General features: G+C 40.9%; 2 protein-coding genes and 1 pseudogene across 5 annotated transcripts in view; 2 read left to right on the top strand and 1 right to left on the bottom strand.

Annotated features, from left to right (window-relative positions):
• Window positions 1–20715, top strand: part of PCGF6 (polycomb group ring finger 6) — a 1082924-nt gene that overhangs the window by 309135 nt on the left and 753074 nt on the right. The gene's annotated exons all lie outside the window — the stretch shown is intronic.
• Window positions 1–20715, bottom strand: part of CNNM2 (cyclin and CBS domain divalent metal cation transport mediator 2) — a 168058-nt gene that overhangs the window by 80558 nt on the left and 66785 nt on the right. The gene's annotated exons all lie outside the window — the stretch shown is intronic.
• LOC146397033 (ubiquitin-ribosomal protein eS31 fusion protein pseudogene) lies at window positions 13281–13702 on the top strand (annotated as a pseudogene).

The following is a 20715-nucleotide window of genomic DNA, read 5'->3' as shown; positions in this document are numbered from 1 at the left end:
CATCTGAACTTACTCTTGTTCTGTATTTATGTCTTTTTAGGGCCAAACCCATAGCCTATGGAGGTTCCCAGGCTAGGGGTCGAATCGGAGCTGTAGCCGCCACAGCCACTGCAACATGGGATGCGAGCTGCATCTGCGACATACTGAAGCTCACGGCAACGCCAGATCCTTTGACCCACTGAGTGAGGCCAGGGATCGAACCTGCATTCTCATGAAGACGAGCGGGAATCTTAACCTGCTGAGCCACAACAGGAACTTCTGACTCTACTCTTTTTGTAAAACCAAGTCAACAACATCATGTCTAATGGTTGCACCACTTTCCATGGTATGAAGACACCGTAATTCACCTGATTAAGCCTCTACTGAGTAACTCATCCCAGTTTTTCACTTGGAAAAGCAATGCTGCAACCAACATTCTTATATGTACCCTATAAACTTGTCTTTAAGATAAATTCTTAGAAATTCTTAGAAATGGAACTTTCTGGGGGAAAAGTACCTTGTGAAGGCCAAACTACATTGCAGAAAGATTTACCAATAAGAGAATATGTGCAATATATTTAAAGACAGGCTTTGAAAATTGCTTAGACAAATAATCATCCCTGAATTTTTATATTTTCATTCTTTTTTCCCCCAATATTGAGTTTTACTGAAAGTCTGTTTCTTACTGTCATACAGCAAAATCTATTTTTCATTTATATTCTATTATATTCTGTGAAACCACAGAAATTAAAATCTTTAGGTATATTTACATATTCATAAACTGGTATTTCTGACAGTTTATATAGAAACTATCATTTATTTTATTTATTTTGGCTGCATCTACTGCATGTGGAAGTTCCTGGGCCAAGGAGGGAACCTGAGCCAGAGCAGTAACCTGATCCACAGCAGTGACAATACCAAGTCCTTAACTGCTAGGCCACCAGGGAACTCCAGAAACTATGTTTTAAAACATCAGTCGTATTTCCTGAAGTTCCCATCGAGGTGCAGCAGAAACGAATCCTCCTAGGAACCATGAGGTTGCGGGTTTGGTCCCTGGCCTCACTCAGTGGGTTAAGGATCCGGCATTGCCATGAGCTATGGCATAGACTAGCAGCTGTAGCTCCAATATGACCCCTACCCTGGGAACCTCCATGTGCCACAGGTGCAGCTCTGAAAAGCAAAAAAAAAAAAAAAAATCTTATCGAAAGTATAATTATTAATGCTAAAACTGACCTCTGTAGAAAACTTCTAAACAAATTGCATGTATCTCTAAGTTTCAAAATTAATCAACTAAGTAAAACATACATTTTACATACATACATACACACACCCCTAATGAGACAAGGCACCTTTTTAGAGCTTAACAGTATTTAGATTTTCCCCAAGGATAGTTTCCCTTTAAATTTTGTCTCTAAAGCTAACTACTGAACAACACTTCTCTGGTTCAGTCCCAGTTTTTTAAAATCTACTAAAATGTCATAAAGCAACACAGAATTTCTCTTAAGAATTATTTTTATAAGTCGGCCCTATTTTTAAGAACTTTCAAAATGTTCCCATAGTTGAGAATACCAAGTTGTCTAAACTGACAGGCATTTAGCTAATATTATCATTATAAATGGAAATTTGAAAAATCAAATTTTTTCAAATGCTTGCGAATATGCATTTCAGAGTCCACTCTTAAGAAAGTACAATATGAACATCTAAAAAATTCTTTTAAGATTTCAATTTTAATTTCTGGTTTAATTATGTCTAATTTAAAGCTAATCTATGTACAGTGATGACAGAACTGGCTTCATGAGTGTGTGACCCATGTGGCCTCATGTTTGGTTTAATGCTCTTCTGCTGCTGTCCTGAAATACTTTTTTGCTTTTTAGGACTGAACCTGCAGCATATGGAAGTTTCTAGGCTAGGGGTCGAATCAGAGCTACAGGTGCCGGCCTACACCACAGCAATGCCAGATCCGAGCTGTGTCTGAGACCTACACCACATCTCACAGCAATGCCGGATCCTTAACCCACTGAGCAAGGCCAGGGATCGAACCCACATCCTTATGGATCCTAGTCGGGATCATTAACTGCTGAGCCACAAAGGGAGCTGCCGTGAAATTCTTAATTTTTGAGCAAGGTACCCCACATTTTCACTCTGCCTTGTATCTCACAAACTTTACGTTGATCCCTGGTTAACAGTAAGTGTCCCCCCTCCCCCCCCAAATTTGAAGATGAACAAGTTTTCTCTCTAGAATTAAACATGAACTAGCAAAAACAAAAACCAACAACAAAAACATACCAGCAGTTCTCTAGCATGAGAAATTGTAAATGTGTACCTGAAAAAGACCTGGAACACACAAAACTCAGTGGGACTTAGAAAAAATCTTAGGGAAATAGTGCAGTTATTTCAGTGAAAAAAATGTTTAACTATAGTATATCTAGCTTTATGAACATAGTTAGAAGGGCAATCCCTTAAAGATGAATGAGAGTGAAAAAGAGGTTAAGTTATAATATCCAGCCACAAACATTTCATGAGCAAGAATGTCCCCCACGTGTATCCCTATCATTGATGAGTCACTGGGTTATAGAGCTTAAGGTCTTAAGAATCAAAATCATATCAACACCTAATTAATTTAAAAAGCTAGGTCACAGACCCTGCTTGAATCCCACATTGCTGTGGCATAGGCCAGCAGCTACAGCTCCGATTTGACACCTAGCCTGGGAACCTCCATGTGCTGTGGGTACGGCCCTAGAAAGACCAAAAAAAAAAAAAAAAAAATTTAAAAAGCTAGAAGAAGCTAGATGTGCCAAAGACAAATTTCAATAAATTTCCAAGGATTAAAACCTTAGAGCCACACCTGCATCCCTACAATAAACAAACAAACAAAAAAAACCCCAGCAACAACAAAACCACCTCAGAGTATTGTCTCTGATTACACAAGCATGAACCTTCTAAGCAACAATTAGAAAATCCTACATTCAGTTCAGAGTTAACTCTAAGTAGAAGAAAATACTTTAAACCAGTAATATTAAAAATAAGACATAACAATTTGTAGAATGCAGCTAAAGCTGTGCTTTAAAGAGATCCTCTAAGAGAGGGCTGAACGTCAGTAACTCAAGTACATATCTCAAAAAATCAGAAAATTAAACTGAAGGAAACTAGAATGATAGGTAAAAGTAAAAAAATGAAATAGTCAACAGCATGCAATAGAAAGATTAAAAAATAAAATTGGCTCTTTGAAAAGACAATGAAATGGACAAAGCACTTGGCAACACAAATCAAGGAGAAAAAAAGAAAACAACTCGCCAATGTTAGGTAAGTAAAGGGGCTCTAACTCCATGTCTTAGAGATAAGAAAAAGACACTTCAGAGCATGTATTAAACAACTTTCAAGTATATATTTCAGAGTATTTAAAAAATACATTTGTGGGATTCCCAGCGTGGCTCAACGGTAACGAACTCAACAAGGTTCCATGAGGTTGTGGGTACAATCCCTGGCCTCACTCATTGAGTTAAGGGTCTGGCGATCCCATGAGCTGTGGTGTAAGTCACAGACACAATTTGGATCTTCCACTGCTGTGGCGTAGCTCAGCAGCTGCAAGTCTGATTCGACCCCTAGCCTGGGAACATCCATATGCCTCAGCTGTGGCCCTAAAAAGCATAAACAAAAAAACAAATGAGTCAGTCATTTGCGAAACTGTAACAGATAATTTTTAGTAAGACACCAAAATTAGAAATAGTACATAATTCTATATCTACAAAATAAATCCATAACTAAAAATCTTCCCTCAAACACAACTCTAGGCCCTGGAGTTCCTTTGTGGTCTAACAGTTACAGATCTGGCATTGTCACTGCTGTGGCTCAGGACACTGCTATGGTGTGAGTTTGAACTCTGACACAGAAACATTGCATGCTGCAGGTACAGCCAACAAAAACAACAACAAAAAAAAGAAGTGGACCAAGAGAATACTTACATGTTTTAATTTACATAAAGTACAAAAAGAGGAAAATTATCAACACTGAAGCCAGGGCAGTGATTATTACCTTTAGAAGGGACAGGAGCAGGAGTTCTCACCATGGCGCAGCAGAAACAAATCTGACTAGGAACCATGAGGTCGTGGGTTTGATCCCTGGCCTTGCTCAGTGGGTTAAAGATCCGGCGTTGCCGTGATCTGTGGTGTAGGTTGCAGACTCAGCTCGGATCCCGAGTTGTTGTGGCTCTGGTGTAGGCCGGTGGCTACGGCTCCAATTAGACCTCTAGCCTGGGAACCTCCATATGTTGCGGAAGCGGCCCTAGAAAAGGCAAAAAACAAACAAACAAAAAAAAAAACACAAGTAAATTCTTACTATAATTGAATCAAAACATTTAAATTCTAAAAGCTAATTATGGCACCTACATACAAGGCAAACTAAAACAAAATTTATTCTATGACTTATCAAAATTTCCAGTTTCCATAAAGTTCCTAAAGAAAATATGAATCCAGCTAGCTTATGCAGAGAAAGTGAAAACAAAGTTTCAATGCCTCAAGTTGAGCTCTGTAGTGTTCAAAAGAATTTTTAACCAGGAATATGTGTTATTTTTATGTTGGTAAATTGTAGGTATCTTTTCATCAATGTTTTTAGATCTACTTTATCCTCCCACCCCCCTTTTTAATTTTTTTTTTAAATTTTTGGTCACTCCTGCAGCATGAATAAGTTTCCGGGCCAGGGACTGAACCCGCGCCATAGCTGTAACCGGAGCCACAGCAGTGATAACAGGGGATCCTTAACCCATGAGCCACAAGGCAACTCCCCCCCACCCCTTTTTAAAGCAGCTCTAAGATGTAATTCACAAGCCATACATTTCACCCAAAGTATATAAATCAATGGCATTTTTAGTATATTCACAGAGCTGCACATCACCGCTATCTAAAATTGCAGAATTTCATCAGCCCATAAAGAAACCATACCAATCAGCAGTCACTCCCATGTCTTCCAACCCCTTACTCCCACCGCTAGGCAAGCATTAATTCACTTTCTGTCTCTACAGATTGCCTATTCTGGACATTCAATGATTTTTTTTTTTTCTGCTTTTTAGGGCTGCACTTACAGCACATGGAAGTTCCCAGGCTAGGAGTTGAATAGAAGCTGCAGCTGCCAGCCTATACCACAGCTACAGCAACTGCAGATCTGAGCCACGTTTTCAACCTACACCACAACTCCCAGCAACATCGAATCCTTAACCCACTGAGCAAGGCTAGGGATGGAACCGCATCCTCATGGACGCTAGCCAGGTTCGTTACAGCTGAGCCACAGGGATCTTTCTCAGGGATTTTTTTGTAGCTTGCCGAGTACAAGTTTTACAGGTTTTTTTGGTTAAATATATTCCTAAGTGTTCTGTTCTACTGTAGATAAAATTCTTAACTTCATTGTTGGATTTTTCACTGTATCTAAACACAAGTGACTTTTGTCTCTTTATCGCTCTTGTACCCTCTCTGCCATCCTACTGAACTCATTAATTCTGAAAGTTTTGCCGTGGATTCCTTAGAATTTTCTACATACAAGTTGTGTCATCTCCAAACAGAGATGGTTTTACTTCTTTCTTTCCAATCTGGGTGCCTTACCTGGTCCTTTTTTAAGGGCTATAGATCACATATCACCATCACACTGAGGTTTTAAAGACCATCCTGCCGAGAGGCAATGCAGTATTTTTCAAGTTCCTTGAAGTTGTTCACTCTGAATTACTAAGTATACATTAAGGATACTTGCTCATTTCTAGAACAAAATAGTAGCCTGAGAATAATATAATACTTAAATGGGGTTACATTTGATAGCCAAAGCAGAGTGGAAAGTACTTATCTTTAGGAGTATTGAGTAGCTTGTCAATTATGCATATTGATGCAGTTAGCCAGGCCATTTCCTTTGCCACCACACTACATAAAGCCTGGAGGGCCTTCCTTGCTCTAGATGCTGGTAAAACTACTCTGCAAATATGAGAAGTCTGCATTCACTGAGCTCCCACCCCACTGCCTGAAGTCACGTCTGCAGTAAGAGTAAGAAAGCCACAAAGGGGCCTCAGTATAAATAAGGAACTAATCCTGCTTTTATGAAGCAGGACATAAGTACTCTGGAAAATGTTTTTATAAAAGCCACCTAGGTGGGTACAATTTTACATGGCATCAAAAGAGATTTTTACGAACTCTCTATAATTTACAGATATTCAGAAATGGAGGGGTGGGGTAGGAATTAAACTTGAATGCTGAAATAAGGCTATAAATATGGTAGATGTCCTGGGCAGTGCAAGTCATATTAAATCCACAACTTTTTATTCTCAAGGAAATATCTGTTCTAAACCTTCGTGAAGTCTAAAGGTAATGTCACTTTATTCTTTTATTCTTTCAGTGTTTAATCCTTTAGTTGCTACACATTATGATATACTCAGTCATTTTTATAAGGGGTAGAAAATGAACTATAAAATCACGTCAGAAATCTAATGGGACTGCCAATAAAAGTAAACATACCCTTCTTGCTTTATACATACACATATAAAGCCACGCCTGCGGTATGGAAAAGTGCCCAAACCAAGGATTAAAATGGAGCCACAAGAGTGACAGTGCCAGACTCTTATCCACTAGGCCACCAGGGAACTCCAAACATATCCTTCTTACTTAAATTTTATAGCTTTATCTCTGGATGAAATACATTACATTGATTAGAAACTTCATACAGGATCACACAATGATACCTTTCATCTATATTATTTGGGTCTTTTTCCTAAAATGCCTTTTCATAGAAATTACAGTTTACTTTTTTATTTAATGGCTGATTCAAACATAGCTGGTCTATAGAATGTGAAATTTACAGATTAGATAGGTGCTGCATACATATATAAGGAAATCAAAACACTAATATTTCACATCTGTTTTTCCATTATACTTAAATTATTCATCGGAATTTGAAACAAATTTTACATATACTCAGTATCTAAGTTATAAGAAGGTTGTACTAAAGATGTTTCTAAATCAGAAAATCTCCCACAGGAATAATGCCATAAGTAGTGATAAGATTTTTCATCAAAAGCTACTTATTAGAAGTTCCCATCGTGGCTCAGAGGTAACAAACCCAACTAATATCCATGAGAACGTGAGTTTGATCCCTGGCCTTGCTTGGTGGGTTAAAGGATCCGGCATTGCTGTGAGCTGTGGTATAGGTCCCAGATGCAGCTCAGATCTGGCGTGGCTGTGGTGTAGGCCGGCAGCTGCAGCTCCAATTTGACCCCTAGCCTGGGAACTTCCGTATGCCATGGGTTCAGCCCTAAAAAAGAAAAAAAAAAAAAAGCTACTTATTAGAGTTTCTAAAATCGATTATTTAAAACAGAGTATTGGACTCAGCAATAATAGAGTCAATAAACTTATGGGCTATCCTAGTAACCCAAGCATTAATTGTGGTAACACAGAACATTACTTTTCTTACTGTAGGAAAAAACAAAAGGAAGTTGCGACGTTAGGAACATGGCTTTCTTCTTTACCCTTCTGCTCTGGCTAGGACCATGTGGCAGAAACTAACACAACTGAAGAAGAACGCCCCTAAGAACATGGGGGTAACGTTTATGTGAGGCACTCATGAGCCATGTGCTTTCAGAGCGCCCATGTTGTATTTCTTCAAATGGTATTTCAAATTCACACACAAAAATTTTTATCTTCTTTGGGGGGGGGGGACATTCCAATGGATCAATTGTATATGGTCAGATAAACTAAATACATCTACAATGATAAACACATTCATTCTCCTTACATTGAAGGAGACATGTACGTACCTCATTTCCAGATGTTCAGAGAGATTTTTCACTCAGGTGACAAAAAAGACTATCTCTGTTCTTTAAAACATACTTGGCTTCAGAATAAAGAACACACATATGTCAATGCAATGTGAAATCCAGTCTTTTTTCCCCCTGGTCCTCCCAGCATTAAGGAACCTGGGTTTTTCTGGATAGTAACAGGCTCCTGAGCGAGTGTGGTGCCATGTTTCTGAACTGACAGATCAGCGCTCCAGGCCAGGAGTGGCTGGTTCCTAACAGGGCTGGTTAGCGCACTCTGCTCCCTTTGACCTGTGACCCTACAACCACTGAGACCCTCCCCATCACTTCCTGACCAAACGCTCAACCTCACTTTTACTTTCTCTCTCTTACTTCACTGCTTATCCTAAACGGATCTTTTGGTTATTCTGTTTATACTTTACTCCCTGTTTTTGTGACTGGGCTCTTGAGCTAGAAAATACTCCTTGGGGACAGGAACTCACCTGGAGGTATCATCAAAATTTAAATATTTCAAGAGCTCCCATCGTGGCACTGCAGAAATAAACACGAGTAGGAACCATTTGGTTGAGGGTTCGATCCCTGGCCTCACTCAATGGGTTAAGGATCTGGCGTTGCCATGAGCTGTGGTGTAGGTCACAGACATGGCTCAGATCTGGCATTGCTGTGGCTGTGGCACAGGTTGGCAGCTACAACTCCAATTCGACCCGCAGCCTGGGAACCTCCATATGTGGCGGGTGTGGCCCTAAGAAGACAGAAAACAAAACAAAAAAACAAACAGAAAAAAGTATTTCAGTACTCAGAGGTGTTCTTTCACCATGTAGCTGGACTACAAGCTCAGCACTGTGCTGTTTCTCTCTTCTGTAATGGAGCGATATGGGGTGTGATTCCCCTCCCCTTGGGTCCAGGCTGATCCTGCTGACGCACAAGTAACCCAAAGAATGGAGCAGAACTAATGCAATTTCTAAGACTAGGTCAGAAGAACCCTAGCAGTTTCTACTTGTTCTCTTGGGATGCCTGATGTCTAAAGAGGCCACCTTCTAAAGCTCCCTCTGCAGATTCTCCTGCTCAGAATACAACCACTATGCTGTGCTGATTCGAGTTACACAGAGACCAGCTGTAGGTGCTCCAGTCAATAGTATCAGCTGAGCACAGCCTTCAACTTGACCCAGTGGACATTGGATACATAAGAAGTCTCCATATGATTCTGGCCTCCAGCTGTTTAAGCCTGCCTTTCAAGTCTTCTCAGCTGAAGCCCCAGACTTCGGAGTACAGAGCAAGCCACCCCTGCTATGCCATGTCTGAAATCCACACAAACTGTGAGTGTGATAAAATGATTATTTTCAAACAACTTTTGGGGTAGTTTGTTACACAGCAGTCAGTAACTCTAAGAGTTCACATAGTTAATGGATTCAGAAAGAAAATAGAGAAAACTATCAAAGTAGTATTTAGAAAGATCATTCACCTTCCAACTAAAAGAGCCTATCAATGGCTAATGTAACAATAACAAAAAAAATTTTATGGCTATACCTGTAGCATATGGAAGTTCCCCGGCCAAGGACTGCAACCTATGCTGCAACTGTGGCAGTGCTGGATCCTTTAATCCACTGTGCTGGGCCAGAGATCAAACCCATGCTTCTGCAGTGACCTGAGCTGCTACAGTCAGATTCTTAACCCACTGCACCACAGAAGAAACTAATATAACAACATTTTTAAGATTTATGTCAAGATCTATCATTGCAATCTTTCAAAAATCAAGTATAAAATCAGTCCTCTATAACGAAACAAGAATTAGGGTAAAACTGGCCTCCTCACTAGTAAGACTGAGTCTAGCACTGTGGTATATGGAATGATTGGCAAATGGGGACCTTTTGTAATAGGTCAGAAACTCTACCCAATATTCTATGATAATCTACATGGGGAAAGAATCTGACAAAGAATGGTTGTGTGTACAACTGAGTCACTTTGTGGTACAGCAGAAATTATCACATTTTAAATCAACTATACTTCAATAAAACTTTAAAAAAAATACTAAATCTAAAAAAGAGACTGGGTGCTAGTAGACAGTAAAGCAATCTATAAAAAAATTTTTTTTTCAGCCTAGAAATCCACACCCAACCCAATTAGCCACTACACATACAGGCTGAATAAAAGGATTCAGAAAGCGTACTTTCTTCATATCTCTCATAAGATGGTCCTTGTGGCTATGTTCCATCATAATCAGGGAGTATGTGAAGAAAGGAAGAAATAAGGGATTCAGGAAACAATCTAAACTAGGAAAGCAATAATGAGAATTCACAGGATGACAATTAGGAGAAAGGCCTAAAGAGTAACTAGTCTAGTCTGGAGTAGCATGGGCTCCAGGGAGGGGAGGGAGAAACAACTCAGTAGACTAGAATAAAATGGGCAATCTGAAAACAATTCAGCATATGATAAAGGCACACGCCTCAAAGAACAACAACAAAAAGCAATGAGAAAATAGACTCTACAGATGGAAATGTAATCAAGGCACAGTACCAGGAAGTGAACAGTATTTACACAGTCAAGAATGTAAGTGATTTACAGATTCAACCTCTATACAAGTCAAAGACATCTTAACTGTGCTTACATTACAGAGTGAAATCAACATCTTACTAGCTCTGATCATATAAAAGTCCTTTACTTTTTATGATAAAAAATAAAAAGATGTCACAAACTGCCATTATAAGAGGGGAGATGGGAGTTCCTGTGGTGGCGCAGTGGTTAACGAATCCGACTAGGAACCATGAGGTTGCGGGTTCGGACCCTGCCCTTGCTCAGTGGGTTAACGATCCAGCGTTGCCGTGAGCTGTGGTGTAGGTTGCAGACGCGGCTCGGATCCCGAGTTGCTGTGGCTCTGGCGTGGGCCGATGGCTACAGCTCCGATTCAACCCATAGCCTGGGAACCTCCATATGCCGTGGGAGCGGCCCAAGAAATAGCAACAACAACAACAAAAAGACAAAAAAAAAAAAAAAGAGGGGAGATGAAAAAAGGTAGAAGTACCACTGTTCTAATGACTGAAGACAGAAAAACAATTAGATAAAACCACTTTGTTTTTTTCAAAAGGTCAATAAATTTGATAAATATCTAACAAAAATAATGACTATATTGAACACCTGTAACTTATATAATATTGTATACCAACTACACCTCAGTTTCAAGAGGAAAAAAAATAACAGGGTCACCCCAGCAGGTTCTGATCTCTCCAACAACAGAATTTTGGATATTTCGTATAATAGCCACACCACCATAAATACCAACCCAAACTCAGTGACCTTAATACTGGGAGCATCATCTACTGTAATCACGACGTGGAAGCCAGAGAATCAGACTCCAAGGAACAGGCAGGAATCAGACTCCACTCACTAGTAGGTTGACGGCGCCCAGCTCAACCTCCCAGCCTCTCCCCAACACATACTGCCCCACCCCATTCATTAGCACCCAAAACAGAAAAGCAGAAAGGAACTGGAGCTGCTCCTCATAAAGGCTGCCCCCCTCTAAGGTGGGTACCAGAGCAGTCTTTGGCAAATATGTTTACTCTGTTGTTGTTTTGGGCATGCCCACGGCATGTGGAAGTTCCTGAACCAGGGACTGAACTAGTGCCACAGCAGCAGCCCAAGCCACTGCAGTGACAACCCTGGATCCTTAACCTGCTACGCAGGAACTCCAAAGATGTTTTCTTTGAAAGACTGCCAAGGCATAAGATTCCTGCCCTCAGAAAGCTTAGTCTAGTTTATACCCAAAGATCATGTCCTCAAATTGTCCACATATATGCAGTATGCTCAGGGACTGTAATACATACACATGTACACATCAGTGTGTGTGCAACAGATGTAATAGTCTGGCAGATGCACGTCTATATGAAGAGCACAGTAGATTCTCTACAAAAAAAAAAAAAAAATCCAAGTAATTCTACTTAATAATGTAATACTTCATGCAGCTAAGCTACAGGGATTTTCACCCTAGCCATGCGAAATTTTTTTAAAACAGTTTACTAAATTCTGAGTATAACCAAGACTTGAAGGGTTACTGGTTAAACTATCAAGAACCCTTTCCAAGTAGCCTCAAGCACTCAGAAGGATCCATTTACATGCAAAACAAAGGTTCAGGTAATTGCAAACTCCTTAAGGATCATGCTAGGTACTATGTGATTTAAGTTTTTACCTCATATAAACATATACACACATACACAAATGATAATATAACATTTTTTGAAAAATACTGTATTTAAGATTTTAAGCTAGTTTAAGACAGGCCTTCCTCACTCCCTCAAATATTCCAAGTTTGGGTTTTTTTCTTTTTTTTTTTTTTGCTTTTTAGAGCCTTACCTGCAGCACATGGAAGTTCCCAGGCTAGGGGTCAAATCAGAGCTGCAGTTGCCAGCCACAGCCACTCCGGATCTGAGCCACATCTGCAACCTATGGCAATGCTAGATCCTTAAGCCACTGAGCAAGGCCAGGGATCGAAGCTGCATCCTCATGGATACTAGTGGGGTTCTTAACCAGCAGAGCCATAATAGGAACTCCTACTGACACATACTTAACATACACAGCACTGTATAACTTTTTAAGGTGTACAGTATAATAATTTGATATCATGAAGTGATCAGACTAGTGAACTTTCATCATCTCATATATACACAAAGACCTAGAACCTTGTGATGAGAATTCTTGAGAGTAAATCCTAACAATTTTCATCTATAACACAACATTGCTAATTGTATTTATCATGTTGTACATTACATCTCTAGCAATTAATAATCTGATAACTGCCAAGGTGCTACCTTTTGACTACCTTCATTCAATTCCTCTTCCCTCTCCCCCGTGCCTCTGGTAACCACAAATCTGATCTCTTTTTCACTGGATATTTGTTTTTGAAATATGGTTGATCTATTAAATTACCTTAGTCCTTATTACAAACATAGTGATTTGCTATTTCTGGACATTTCAAAATGATTACCATGGTAAGTCGTCATGATCTGTCACCATTCAAACATATTAATTATTGACTATATTCCCACACTGTCTATTTCATACCCATGACTCATTTTGCGGCTCCTAGTTTGTACCTGTTAATATCTTTTACCTATTTCTCTTCTCCCCATACTCCCATCCCATTTGGCAACCCAAAATTAAATTTCGTTTTCTGTTAATCCAACTTGTGTCAATGTGATGCTTAGACCAGCCAGAAGAACCTAGAAGGGTAGAGTTTTCTTCTGGACGAGTCTCAATCATGAAGAGAAAGATTTCATCTCACTGTCCAACAACAATGCAAATTCTCCATTTGGTTGGAGGTCAGGATAGAAGCTATGAGAAGGTACACTTGAATATCTTTACAATTCCACACCCTCAAACAACCATTCAAGGCACCGCACATCAAGGAAGGGACAAAGACGTTTCCCTCGCACCTCCCAAACCAAAGAGGGGGAAGACATTAGAAAGGGGATCAGGATCACACTGAAGGGCTTTCAAACCTGCCATCTGCACTGGAACTGCAGCCAAGATGCAGACAACAGTGACGACCATCACTCTCCAGGCTGAGCCGTCAGATGCAATAGAAAATGCAAAGGCCAAGATCCAGATAAGGACAGAATTCCTCCTCCTCCTCAGTCCTGATGAGCAAAGAATTTGCTTTGCTGGTAAACAACTGGAAGAGGACTTTGACTACAACATTCAAAGAAGTCCACTCCTCATCTTGTGTTGAGACCTTATCTCACGCCACCCCCAAGAAGAACAAACCTAAGAGAAAGAAGGTTAAGCTGGCTGCCCTGAAAATAAGGTGGATGGGACCGGTAAAACCAGCTGCCTTTGCCCATGTCCTTCTGATGAACGCGGTGCTAGAGTTTTACAGCCAACCACTTGGACAGACATTATTGCAGCAAATGCTGTCTAATCTGCTGTTTCGAGAAACCAGAAAACAAGTAATTTATGTTGGTTAACAAAAGACACAGATGAATTTAAAAATAAATAAATAAGTAAAACCAGTATGAAGATTCGGCGAGGAGTTTCCAGACCAGGAATTGGGCTTGTTCTCTCCTCACCTCTCTCACTGGCCTTGTGCCCTGTTCACCTGAAAGCCAATGGACACACAAGGTAAGGGGCTGTGACGACTGTTATTATAAATGACACTGTTCCTTCTGTCACCAGTTACCTTGTATGAACCAGGAGCCCTAGAGTTGAAAAACTGAGTCAAGGACATTTTTTTAAAAAACCCTAAGTACCTTTCAATGTTTCATTTTCTTGGAGGCAGGTAGATAGGACTCAAACTAAGAACTCACATAAAACAAAGTATTTTTCCTTCCCTGCCATAACAGGCAAGCCTCAATTAAAAAACAAACAAAAAAAACTTATTTACTCCAGTATCCTTAGGGGAAAAAGGGGGAAGAAAAATGAAGATCAGAGCTAAGTTTTTAGGTAAGACAAAAGTTATTCACTGAAGCAAAAGTAATTTTCTTCAGGAGCTGCTCAAGGTGATCAAAAGACAATGGAAGGTTCCCTGCTCATCCAGACATGGTGCCAGCTCTTCTGATACGGTGGTTTGCTTCACTATATGGACAGAGGTTACTCAGGAAAGAGGGACTTTAAAATTACACCTGTTTACATAATGGAACTCAATGTTCAAAAACTCCTCTCCATCTTTCAGTTTTTCCCCGTGGTATGTGGAAGTTCCTGGGCCAGGGATTGAACTGGAGTCACAGCAGCAACCCAAGCCACTATAGTGGCAATACCTGATCCTTAGTCCACCGAGTCACAAGAGAGCGCCGAAGCTCCTCTCCATCCTGCATCCACCTCCTCTTCCGATTCACTCACAACAAGGGCTGTGATCACTTCCCTTTGGTGGAAGGAGGGAGGGGAAGGAAGATACTACTACAAACCAATAATTAACGTATTTTTGCCTTCCACCCTGACACATATACTTGGCAATGATCTTTGTTAATGTCTAAAGCATTACAGAACCAAGTAAGGGGAATAATCATGTCCACAAACTCACCAATCCTAATAATGAATGACCATCACCGACACTTTCCTTATCACTGATGTAAAAATTTTTGCAGCACATAATCAGAAACCATCTCAAATCTAGTTTTCATCATGTAACTCACACCTTTAAGAACTTAGAGGAGGAGATCCTTATCACTTATCTGATAAATACACCCTGCAGGTGACTATTTTCAAGATTCTTGATTTTCTCAGGCACACCTGCCCCATACCCATCATTTTCCAGCTCAGCTGCAGTCACACTCGCCTTGCTCAGTCCCACTCGCCTTGCTCAGTCCCACCTGAGCACGCCCGTGCAGGAGCCTCCCCTGCCATCCCAAGACGACTCCTCTCTCTCTTCCATGTTTTAGCACATGTCACACACTGAGATGCTGGGACCCCCCCCTCCTCAAGGGAAGGTCTCTTACGTCCCCCTGACGTCTGGCAAAGGCGGGCACTCAGTGCTGTGGAATAGTGAACAAATGCTGCCTCCCACCCCTGAGGCACTGGTTCCTGTTTATCACTCTTTGCAGACTTGGCTGCAGACTCACACTGTCTCTGTCAGAGCTAGTTTGTATCGAACCTTCTGCTACTGCGTCCCCAGCAAGCAGTCCTATGTTCAGCAGATAGTCACTGAGCTAGGCGCTGCTCTCAAGCCCGGGAAGAAAGCAATGAACCAAACAAATAAAAATCCATGCCTTTGTGGAGTGTACATCCTAACAGGAGAGAAAATGGGTGCAGTCAATATCTTACCTTCAATTTCGACTTCATTCTAATTCAGCTGTTTTGATTCTATATTGATTCAAGAGACTGTCTGTAGACGTCTGTGCTGGATATTCTGCAAAGACAGGTACCAGCAACTCCTCCTAAACCTGCAGACATAGAACTACTTCTCCCACCAAGAGGTAGAGTCTGTTTCCTCTCTACCTGACCCTGAGCTCCCCTGTGACTTGATCGATAGAATCTTCAGATGTGACCACTGTGCCAGGGCCTGGCCTCGACCCAAAGGGGCCTGACAGCTTCCACCTCCTGGGAAACCAGGTACCACGTAAAGAAGCTCAGCCTATCCTGCTAGAGAGAAGGCCATGCAGAGAGAGAGGCCCCGAGGATGAGTGACCACGTGGCAAGAGCGGACATAGAGAGGAGAACCATGGCACTCCAGGTGACAGCCAGCATCATCAGTGAGGCCACCTCAGACCTTCCAGCCACCAGGTGAATGCAGACCCATGAGTGAGCCCAGCAAACATCATTGCAGCAGAGATAACCATTCACGATGAATTCCTGAACCAATAAAATGGTGGCTGTATTGAGTCACTCAACTTGGAGGTGGTTTGTTAGGGGGCAGCAGATAACTGAGACACTGCCCTAACCAGTCGGGGGCGGTATCTTCTACGTGTCTCTCTGAGTCTTCATCACGTCATTAGGGTTGGGCAAAAAGTTAACACCCAGTCAAGTTCTGATGAGTGAGTATTTCTACAACTAACTGGGGGAGAGGATTCTGGGAAGACGGCAGAGGGTGAAGCACCGGAAGCTATCTCCCCACCTAGACATCGACTGCACCGGCAAAATCTGTCAATTTAACTATTTTGGAACTTTGAAGGCTTCCAACTTCCAGGGGAAGACTTAGGTGGCTACCCATCCTCCACACCGAGCCCTGGGAGCGAGGGTGGGCAAAAAGGACCCTGTCCTCCAAATACTGGGGCACTCTGCTCTGACTGCTGATTGCTGCTCCTGATCACACAGCGCAGATAGGAAATGAGTGGCCATTATCACTATGCCTCCTCTGCATTGTCACAGCCCCTGCCCTTCTGGCTGAAGTGACTTCCAGGGGATTTAAAAGGCCAAACCCCTTCTCTCTCATTTTTCACCTTTTCCCCTTTCTGGAGCCAGACATTAAAGACTAGGACATTTAAAGACAATTGCATACATGGAGAAAATTGGAAAGTAGTAGAAGATTATGACCTGGGAAGACCATACATTTATACCTCAGGCTGATTCTCTCTGATAGCAAAGAGCCACTTACAACAATTAAAAGCAAAAACAACAATTAGTAAAACAAGCATGAGGAAGGAGGAAATCTGACTTCTAGACTGACCACATTATTAAACCTAAAAGCCCAGTGTTCATTAAACATAAAATTAAGTGAAATCACAAGGCACATAAAGGAAGAGCAAAGTATGGCCCATTTAAAAAAAAGAAAAGAAAGAAAGAAAGAAAAAAACAATAGAAACCTATCCTTGAAAGATGGCTGATATATGAGACAAATATTTCAAAGTACCTGTCTTAAAGATGCCTGAAAGACAAAAGGGAGATATGCAAGAAGTCAAGAAAACAATGTGTGAGCAAAATGGAAATATTATTAAAGCGAAAACAGGAAAAAAGGAAATTCTGAAGCTAAAAAGCACACAGCTGAAATGAAAAATTCATTAGGAGTCAAAGGCAGATTCCAGTTGACAAAAGACTGAGTGAACATGAAGAAAGGACAATAGAAATTACTGAGTCTGAAAAAAGAAAAAAGAAACAAGATGGAAGCAAACAGAGCCTAAAAGAACTGTGGGAACCATCAAGCCAACCAACATGTACATGGTAGGAGTCCCACAAGAACAGAGAGAAAGAGAAATGGGCAGAAAGACTATTTGAAGAAATAATGGCTGAAAACTTCTCAAATTTAATGCAAGTGGGATATTAACACTGGTTCTACAGAAATAAAAAAGATAGGCGTACTGTGAACAATTGGATGCCAAGAAATTCTATAACGAGGTGAAACGGACAAATTCCTAGAACCACAAAATCTGAGAATAAATCATGAATAAAGAGAACATCTGATTATTCCTATACCTAATACGGAGATTGATTCAGTAAGCTAAACTCTCCCAACAAAGAAATGCCCTGGACCTGATGGCTTCACTGGTGAATTTTATCCAGCATTTAAAGAACTAACCCCAATCCTTCTCAAACTTTTCCAAGAGATGGAAAAGGAGGGAATACTTTCAAACTCATTCTGTGAGCCTGGCATTAACTTGATACCAAAGCCAGGTACAGACATAATGTAACCAAGCAGGGCCCTGTGGGCTCCTGGGCACAAAAGCCTGTCTGTGTTCCCCATTTCTTGTTTTTAGGAAATGGGCCTCATGCAGCCTCCGCAGCCTCCACAGCCTTCCGCGAGTTCCAAGGGGCAGGTTCAGACAGTTGCAAAGATAAGGGAAGAACCATCAAGAAACAACAGTAGAGCCTTGGGGCAGGATTCTGGTTCTTTCTCGAGGGATACACAAAAGGATGGAGACATCTTATACACCTAAGAGAAAAGATCTATTTCTTAGGCTTCTCTTAGAAATGAAGACCTTAAAACTGAACAGCTGAGAATCCTTCCTTGTCCTGAACCCTCAACTCAATCACCTGTTAACTAAAGATTAGGCACCCTGAGCACAATTGTTTGTGGGTTAGATTATTAGCACAGGTTTTTTTTCAGAAACTTTCCTAGTTTGTCCTAATCTCTGATCAATATGCCCTTTTTGCAAGTACTGTTATTGTAGGCAATAGCCCAGACCCCCATCATGATCATGCCGAGATCTCCTGATGTCATCAGCTCTGATGATTAAGATTCCCCCAAAGACAGAAGAACGCATGTTTGCCCCTATTCTGATTGTCTATCTAAAAACCTGGCTTTCTCCTTTTTACTATAAAACTCCCCATAATGCTTCCCAATGGGGGGCAGAGTCTTTAGGGCATTAGCCTGCTGTGGCCTCCTTTACCTGACAAAGCAGTAAAAGCTATCTTTTTCTCTTTCACCCAAAATTCTGTCTCCATGTTTCTATTCAGCACCAGTGGACAGAGGCCGAGTTTCAGCAACAATAACAAGAAAACTACAGACCAGCATCTCTTGTGAACACTGAGGCAAAAATCTCCAATAAAATGCAGCGAACGGAAGTCAGCAGTATATTAAAAGAATTATATACCATGACCAAGTGGGATTGATTCCTGAAATGTAAGGATGGTTCAACAGATATAAATAAGAGGTAAAAAAATTTAAAATATGCCCTATCACAATGAAGGGGAAAAAAAATCCACATGATCATGTCAATTGATGCAGAAAAAGCATCTGACAGAATTCAATACCCTTTCATGTTAAAGCCACCCAAAGCAGGAACAGAAGGAAACTACCTCAACATAATAAAAGCTGGATGTGAAAAACTCAGAGAACATCATACTCAATGGTCCAAGATTCAAAAAGTATTTCCTCTAAAATCAGGAACAAGGCAAAGACACTCACTTTCAGCACTTTTATTCAACGAAGTACTAGAAATTCTACCCAGGATGATTAGGCTAAAAAAAGAAAGGCATCCAAATTGCAAATGAAGAAATAAAATTCTGTTTGCAGATGAAATGATCTTATACATAGAAAACCTTAAAGATTCCATGCCAAAAAAAAACCAAAAAACCTGTTAAAATAACAAATTGAGGGAGTTCCCTTTGTGGCTCAGTGGTTAACAAACCCTACTAGGATCCATGAGGATGCGTGTTCGATCCCTGGCCTTGCTCAGTGTGTTAAGGATCCAGCACTGCCGTGAACTGTGGTGTGGGTCGCAGACACAGCTCAGATCCCATAGTGCTGTGGCCAGCAGCTACAACTCCTATTCAGTCCTTAGCCTAGATACCTCCATATGCCACAGGTATGGCCCTAAAAAGACAAAAGACAAAAAACAAAAACAAAAAAAAAACCAAAAACCAACACAAAACAGTAAGTGTTGATGAAGATGTGGAAAATCGAAACCCTGTGAACTGTTCATAGGAATGTAAAATGGTACAGCTCCTGAGGAAGATGGTGTGGCAGTCCCTCAAAACAGAATGACTGTATGATCTGGCAATTCCACTTCTGGGTCTATGCTAAAAAAAAAAAAAAAAAAAAAAAAAAAAAAAACTGAAAGGAGGAGGTATCTGCACTCTCTTGTGGCTGATAGCATTAGTCACAACAGCCCAAAACAGAGAAGGAAACTACGTGTCCATGGACTGATTAATAAGCAAAATGTGGTACATACACATAATGGAATATTATTAAGTCTTAAAAAGGAAGGAAATTCTGCATGGATAAATCTTGGAGACATTACGCAAATTAAGCCAACCACTAAGATGGAAATACTGCAGGATTCCACTTGTATGAGATACTTAGGGCGGTCAAGAAATCATGAAGACAGATGGTAGAATGATGGTTGCCAGAGGCTGTGAGGAGGGGGAAATGGGTTTTTGTGTAATGGGAAGAGTTTCAGTTTTACAAGAGAAAAACAATTATGGAGATGGAAGACGGTCATGGTTACACAACAATGAACGTATTCTATGTATAAGTATGTGTATGTTGGAGTTCCCGTCGTGGCGCAGTGGTTAACGAATCCAACTAGGAACCATGAGGTTGAGGGTTCGGTCCCTGCCCTTGCTCAGTGGGTTAAGGATCCGGCGTTGCCGTGAGCTGTGGTGTAGGTTGCAGATGCGGCTTGGATCCTGAGTTGCTGTGGCTCTGGAGTAGGCCAGTGGCTACAGCTCCAATTCGACCCCTAGCCTGGAACCTCCATATGCCGCAGGAGCGGCCCGAAGAAATAGCAAAAAGACAAAAAAAAAAAAAAAAAAAAAAAAAAAAAAAAAGTATGTGTATGGCTTCTTTTTTTTTTTTTTTGGCTGGGGCATGCAGCAGCTTGACATGGGATCTCAGTTCCCAGAACAGGACAGGGATTGAACCCAGGCTGCAGCAGGGAACACACCGAGTCCTAACCACTACACCACCAGGGAGCTCCCATATGTTTGTGTGTTTAACCTAATTTAAAAAAAAAAGTTTTTAAACCTAAATAGGAAATCTGTAAGCATAGAAGAGACTGAGAGCATTTTATTTTTTGGACAGAGGACTCAAAACATTTTTTGACTGTGTCTTCTATTAGTTAAATGTTGATTACACCTCCTCTAGTATAGTTGTA

This window comes from Sus scrofa, chromosome 14, assembly GCF_054392235.1.
Source record: "Sus scrofa isolate SSC_HxYL_T2T_F1_AM1 chromosome 14, Sscrofa_HxYL_maternal_Yorkshire_Landrace_v2.0, whole genome shotgun sequence".
NCBI lineage: Eukaryota > Metazoa > Chordata > Mammalia > Artiodactyla > Suidae > Sus > Sus scrofa.
Note: the sequence above shows the minus strand (reverse complement) of the source record. Positions and strands in the feature narration are given on the sequence as shown.